The sequence below is a fragment of the Sinocyclocheilus rhinocerous genome, unplaced genomic scaffold, assembly GCF_001515625.1.
Source record: "Sinocyclocheilus rhinocerous isolate Xijiao unplaced genomic scaffold, SAMN03320098_v1.1 scaffold3732, whole genome shotgun sequence".
Lineage (NCBI taxonomy): Eukaryota > Metazoa > Chordata > Actinopteri > Cypriniformes > Cyprinidae > Sinocyclocheilus > Sinocyclocheilus rhinocerous.
Genome location: NW_015644376.1, coordinates 168,744 through 175,565, shown reverse-complemented (window position 1 = coordinate 175,565; position 6,822 = coordinate 168,744). Strand labels below are relative to the sequence as shown.

General features: G+C 41.0%; 1 protein-coding gene and 1 pseudogene across 1 annotated transcript in view; one reads left to right on the top strand and one right to left on the bottom strand.

Moving 5' to 3' along the window:
• The first annotated feature begins 804 nt into the window (after window positions 1–804).
• LOC107758269 (NACHT, LRR and PYD domains-containing protein 3-like) overlaps window positions 805–6,822 on the top strand; it is an 11,088-nt pseudogene continuing 5,070 nt past the window's right edge.
• LOC107758268 (guanylate kinase-like) overlaps window positions 4,102–6,822 on the bottom strand; it is an 18,974-nt gene continuing 16,253 nt past the window's right edge. Inside the window, exon 8 of the mRNA XM_016575977.1 lies at window positions 4,102–4,112. The gene's annotated coding sequence lies outside the window, so the exon portion shown is untranslated. The remainder of the gene's footprint in view (window positions 4,113–6,822) is intronic.

The following is a 6,822-nucleotide window of genomic DNA, read 5'->3' as shown; positions in this document are numbered from 1 at the left end:
ATCGTTAAAACAACAATTACGATATTATCGCAGACGATATATATCGCACACCCCTACTAATAAGCCAATAAGTACTCCTCTGCTGACATCTACTGGTTATAATTGTGATTTAATGTATATATTTTTTAATTTTACATAAGTGTTTGTTTACCACCAACTCGCTGCGCAGCTGAAACGTAGCGCAGTTTAGTTTCGCTTTCGTTTCGTTTACCTTTTGATGTTTCTCAAATGCAACAGAAATGGCAGCACTTATGAGTTGGACAACGCGGTGGTCGCACCAGTGCGACCGCTCACAAAAATTAGTCGCATCGGCAGAAAAAAAATGGTCGCAGTCTGGAGCCCTGAATACTTTGATATATTGTTGCACCCCTAGTCTTGGCTCTTTCAGAGACATTCTGGGGTTAATTGACAGGACCGATACCTATAGTTGCATGTAATCGTTCAGCTTTATATTTTTTCCAGATGTCTGACAGATCTTCATGATCAACAGAAGATCTTCTGAGAGAAGGAGAAAAACCTGTTTTTTTTTTCATTTTATCAACTGCAAGCTGAAGGTATTTGACTTAAGAAACCTGCAGATTAAAGAACAGATATTACTTCAAGTTTGAGAGTTTGTAGTTTTAATGAGCAATGTGTTTTTTTGTTTTGTTTTTTTTTGCAGATTTTACTGCAGGATTGCTGTTATTGTACATTTGAAGATAATGTTCTTCCACACTAAATCAGTCAGAGTATAAACACTCTGTATTGTTTTGTGTCCGTTTGTCGGTATGTCATTTTAAAACCTTTAACAACCTTTAACAAAAAAAGAGGAGGGTAACACTTCTCCAAAATGAGTGACCGTGAGGGGATACAGGAGGGGGACAAAGAGGATGATGCTTATCAGAGCCAGATGAATAGAGGAGCATCTCCAGAACCCAGCTGTGTGTCAATAAAGAGCGAGCAGTCCATCAAAGACTTTCCTTCTGCATTCAGCATTGACCCCAGGTAGAGTAAGACAGTAAAACTACTGACACTTACACTGATCTTTGGAACAAGAGAAAACAGGCAGGTTTAAAATGGAGTTAAATGCTTTTGTCAATATCATCAGCAGGAAAATACCCAGAGGAGCATCTTCAGAACCCAGCTGTGTGTCAATGAAGAGCGAGCAGTCCATCAAAGACTTTCCTTCTGCATTCAGCGTTGACCCCAGGTAGAGTAAGACAGTAATGGCACTTTTCCACTGCATGGTAAGGTTCGGTACAGTTCACTTTTGGGGGGTTTTCCACTGTGTACAGTACCTGGTACTTTTTTCAGTATCACCTCGGTTGAGGTTCCAAGCGAGCCGTACCGTTACCAAAACGTGACGTGTAAACTTTGCTGATCACTGATTGGCCGGAGAGAATCGTCACTATTAGGGCTGTGCAATTAATCGAAATTCGATTTCGATTTCGGCCTCCAACGATTATGAAAATACAGTAATCGAGATTATTGCACCCCATTCCGCCCCCTTTCCAGAGGTGCTATTTCGTTCCTCCATAATCAGTAAAATCATGTAACGAGACTTTGATTTGATTTATGCTTTTAAAAGCGTGAAAGAACTTGCGCTTCCTCGGGAAGATTAACGTTACTGTGGATGCGCTCAGAGACGGAACACAACACGGACATGTAAATTCATCTTTTAGCGCCTAAACGGTCAAATACACACAAAATCGTTCAGCGGCCTCGTTTCGCTTCGACGGCTTTCTGCCTCACCCTGCTTCATTCTACTATGTTAACAAATCATTAGCTCATCCATGAACATGATTTCTGCCCGAGTCCCATCGGATTGCATCGGCTGTGGGGATGAAGATGACAACTCCCATGACTCCACACTCAGTCACGGCGTCATCAAACTACGCCTCTTTGTTTATTTTGAATACACGCCCTCCAGCGGTGAAAATTACATATTGTGCCTTTAATATTAATCAAACTACAAAAGACACATACAAAATCACTCACTGCTCTTGCCTGAAGGACTTTTGTAGCTTTAATAAGAAACAAAGGAAGTTTAATTCTTACAGTGAAGACTATGCTGTTTTATTTTACATTAGGTTATTCAATTTCTCTAGTAGGCCGTTAACTGAATACTTTAGACTTGCATTAAAAAAACTTAAAGCAGTTTCATTTGTATATTTTTTATTCTATTGTATTCTTTTGCTTCTTTAATACTGGCATTATATTCCTTTACTTTTTTATTACAGTTTAATTATTTTCAATAATTTTGAGGACATATTAGTAAAAAAAAAAATAATAAAAAATATTAGTTACTCTGCTGTGGTATTGAGAATTGTGACATTTCGCTGGTCTCTATAATGTAGATGTCATAGCAACCTTATTTACAGAAAATATATATTTGATATATATCACTATCTTTAAATAAATCTTTAATATAAAGTTTTGGTCATATGGCCCGCTAATAATCGTTTTAAATAATCGTGATTACAATACTGACCAAAATAACCGTGATTATGATTAGTCATAAACGAGCAGCCCTAGTCACTACCTGCGTCATTGAACTTGCGACACGAGACACAACAGACCGGCTAGATTTAAATCAGCACAGCCAGCGAAGGATCGAATGCAACTGTTTTGAATGAGCGCACCTTTTTTTAACAACATAAAAGGGGTTTTGTGGTTTAAGGAAATACAGATACAGGTGCAACTATAACGACATGTGAATAATCCCGCCCACTCTAAAGCGGTACTAAACTGCAGTGGAAACACAAACCGAGCCGAGCCGAGCCGTACCACGCAGTGGAAAAGCGCCATAAAACTACTGACACTTACACTGATCTTTGGAACAAGAGAATAACAGGCAAATTGCAGTCAGACTTAAAATGCAGTTTGGTCAATATCATCAGCAGGGAATTACCTACAGGAGCATGTCCAGAACCCAGCTGTGTGTCAATGAAGAGCGATCAGTCCATCAAAGACTTTCCTTCTGCATTCAGCGATGGAACCGTGACCTCTGACCTCAGGTACAGCAAGAAACTGATGACAGTAATGACACTGATTTATTGATAATGGCTCTATAGTGTCTTATTCTAAATGAATTTATTGTTTAAATGTAAGAATTTGAAAAAAAAAAAGAAAATGAAAAGATGTGGATTTGCATCCAACTTTTCTATACATTTGTGAAAGGTGTGTCCTCTTTTTTTCTGCCCCTCAAAATGTATGTGCACAGCACCGCCCTGTACAACACTATGGAGTGCTTGGGACAGTAGTTTAGTAGACGTATAGCAGACAGGTCTAAAACACTATTTGTATTTTGTCAGTATCTTCAGCAGGAAAAGACGTAGGGGAGCATCTCCAGAACCCAGCTGTGTGTCATTGAAGAGCAACAGATCTATGGTGCAACCCCCAGAACTCACTGATGGAGCCGTGACCTCTGACCCCAGGTACAGTAAAGGCTGCTTCACACTGCCCCAACAAATGGTAACAAGTACCGACATTAAGATTTGGAAGGTGTGGAAACAACCGTTGTGTTTCCCATCAGTGCCAACAAATGGCTTTTAAAAGAGGATGTGCTCCTTGTTCCATAGAGTTGGCCCATACTTTACTGTCATGAAAGCGATTGACACATGATGATGCTAAGTTCATAAAAACAAACCTCTGTCCTCTGACCCCAGGTACAGAAAGAATGCCAATTTAGCATTTGCTAGACACTTATAAAACTAATCACAGTGAATTTATACTACACCGTACCACACAATTCAGCATTTGGGACTGAATTGGGAATTCAGCAAAGTGTGTCTGAGTCCTAAATATTACCGGAAATGATTTTCCACTGCTTGTGAACATTGCCTTATAGCGTTATCCATAATGGCTATCCCTGTGTGTAATTTCCATGATGGTGGTCAAACATTGCTCACATGACAGTCATTGTTTTTTGCTGCTCTTTTCTCAGCAGTCTGAAGATGCTTTCCAGACAAAACAGTACTTACCCCTACTGTCAGACCCAGAACAAGACAGAATCAGACCTGCTGGACGAGACTAAAGAACTGCAGAGAGTCAAAGACAAACACAAAACCAGCATGAAGAACAAGTATGATAGTTTATTTGAGGGAATCAAAGTACAAGAAAATCAAACCCTCCTGAAGAGAATTTACACACAGCTGTACATCATAGAGGGAGAGAGTGAAGGAGTGAATGAAGAACATGAGGTTTTACACATGGAGAAAAAGCCCCGAACACAACACTTACAAGACACTCCAATCTACTGCAATGACATCTTTAAAGCCTTACCTGAAGCACAATATCAAAGAGAGAAAATCAAGAGTGTTCTTACTAAAGGCATCGCTGGAATTGGAAAAACAGTCTCTGTGCAGAAGTTCATTCTGGATTGGGCCGAGGGAACGGCCAATCAGGACGTAGATTTCATGTTCGTGCTTCCGTTTCGAGAGCTCAACTTGATCCGACACGATAGCTACAGTCTTCACAAACTTCTGCTGGACTTTCATCCTGAACTTCAAGATCTGAACTCAAAGATTTATGATGCGTGTAAAGTTGTGTTCATCTTTGATGGTCTGGATGAAAGCAGAATGACGCTGATGTTTTCAGATGACTGTGAGAAAGTTTGTGATGTGACTGAGACTTCATCAGTGTCTGTGTTGATGTCAAACCTCATGAAAGGTGATCTGCTTCCCTCTGCTTTCATCTGGATCACCTCCAGACCAGCAGCAGCCAATCAGATCCCCTCCAAATACATCCAGCGTGTGACAGAAATCCAGGGATTCAATGATGCTCAGAAGGAGGAATATTTCAGGAAGAGAATCAGCGATGAGCATCAAGCCAGCAGAATCATCTCACACATTAGAAGAGCGAGAAGCCTCCACATCATGTGTCACATACCAGTCTTCTGTTGGATCTCATCCACTGTGCTTGAAAACATCCTGAAACAAGACAACGAGAGAGCAGAAATCCCTCAAACTCTGAGTGAAATGTACATCCACTTCCTGCTGATTCAGATGAAGATGAAGAATCAGAAGTAATTTGGTTTATGGCTTTCTCAAAGGTGCAGTAGATAAAGCTGTTGAGAGTGAAACTGGTCATCTGGATCTTTTCCTGCGATTTCTGCTGGGCATCTCACTGGAGTCCAATCAGAGACTCTTACAGGATCTACTGACACACACGGTGAACACCTCAGAAACCATCAAGGAAATCACAGCACACATCAAAGATACAATCAAAACCATGAGTACTTCAGAGCATATCTCAGCTGAGAGGTCCATTAATCTGTTCCTGTGTCTGCTTGAAGTGAATGATCAGACTCTGTACAGAGAGATTGAGGAGTTTGTGAGATCAGACAAACACTCAGAGAAGAAACTCTCTGTTGCTCACTGTTCAGCAATAGCCTACATGCTTCAGGTGTCAGAGGAGGTGATGGATGAGTTTGATCTGAAGAAATATAACACAACAGAGGAGGGCAGAAGACGACTCATACCAGCTGTCAACAACTGCACAAGAGCTCTGTGAGTATATTTTTATTTAATTTCTACTTTTAGGTAGTCTTTCTCTTGTTGAGATAGTGTCAGTTTAAGCACTTCCACTGTCATGTCGGAACGGTTCTAAGAACGCTCTGGAATGGATACAGTTATGTTTCCACACGAGTCAGAAACTGCACAATTACAAACCGTTCCTGGCCTTGACTTCTCAGCATGTTTTTTTAACTGTGAAGAATTGTGCTAGAAAATGTGAGAAGTGACATCACCTCTCAAGATATCACACTGTTAAGATGAGCGCTCCGTTATCAGCCCTGCAGTGGAAAATAAAATCATGCACTATATTGCCAAAAGTATTTCCCCCTTCAAATAAACGTTTATATTTTTCTTCAAATCCAAACAAAACAAATATTAATTATATACAATTAAATATCATTTTAAAATACTTTTATTTCCATCTTCGTTTCAAGAGTTTTGGAAGGGCCTTTTTCTGTTTTGAAATGACTGTAATCTTGTATACTCACTGATGGGTTTGGGTCAGGCATGGGCAACTTTGGTCCTGGAGGGCCACTGTCCTGCAGAGTTTAGCTCCAACACACTTGCCTGAAAGTTTCTAGTCTACCTAGTAAGGTCTTGATTAGCTGGTTCAGGTGTGTTTGATTAAGGTTGGAGCTAAACTCTGCAGTGCACCGAGTTGCCATTGCGTTTACAGTACACTGAGATCCGATCACAATGCGTCCTCGACTACCTCTGGACCAGGACACGCTGATCGAATAACATTCCGATCAGAAGCGCGTTTAAACTTGTCTTTTCAATGTGTATGTGGACAACATCCGGTTACAGGACGCATGTTAATGCCAAGTGTAAACGCAGCCTTCAGTCAAGTTATTCCCACTAGATTGAATCAATCATTTCTTTTTGAACATTTTGAACATGAGCAGCCCACAAACCCCCCCAACGAGTGCAGATCTGGCCACCAAGACCTGTGTGCTTCTGCTGCTGCTTCAAGGAGCCATGGACCCGAGTGTGTATTTACTATATGTGCCTTTGCTTGCTTTGCCGAATTACTGAGATGGTCCTCACTGTAGAACACAAGATCCAGGGGGTGAGGTTGGATCCAGATCCAACTCTTCCCACCTTACGTATACCTAAACCTACCCGTCTCCACCCCCTGATCCCTAAACCCACCCATCTCCACCCCTAAACCTACCATCTCCACCCCCTAGATGTGGATCCAACCCCGCCCCCTGAATCTTTGTTCTGCAGTGAGGGGCTACTGGAATTACTTAACTCTAATGGCAGAAAAGACTATGTGGGTAGTTGACAAATAAATGTGTCCTATGGTGTAACAGCAAAAATGTTT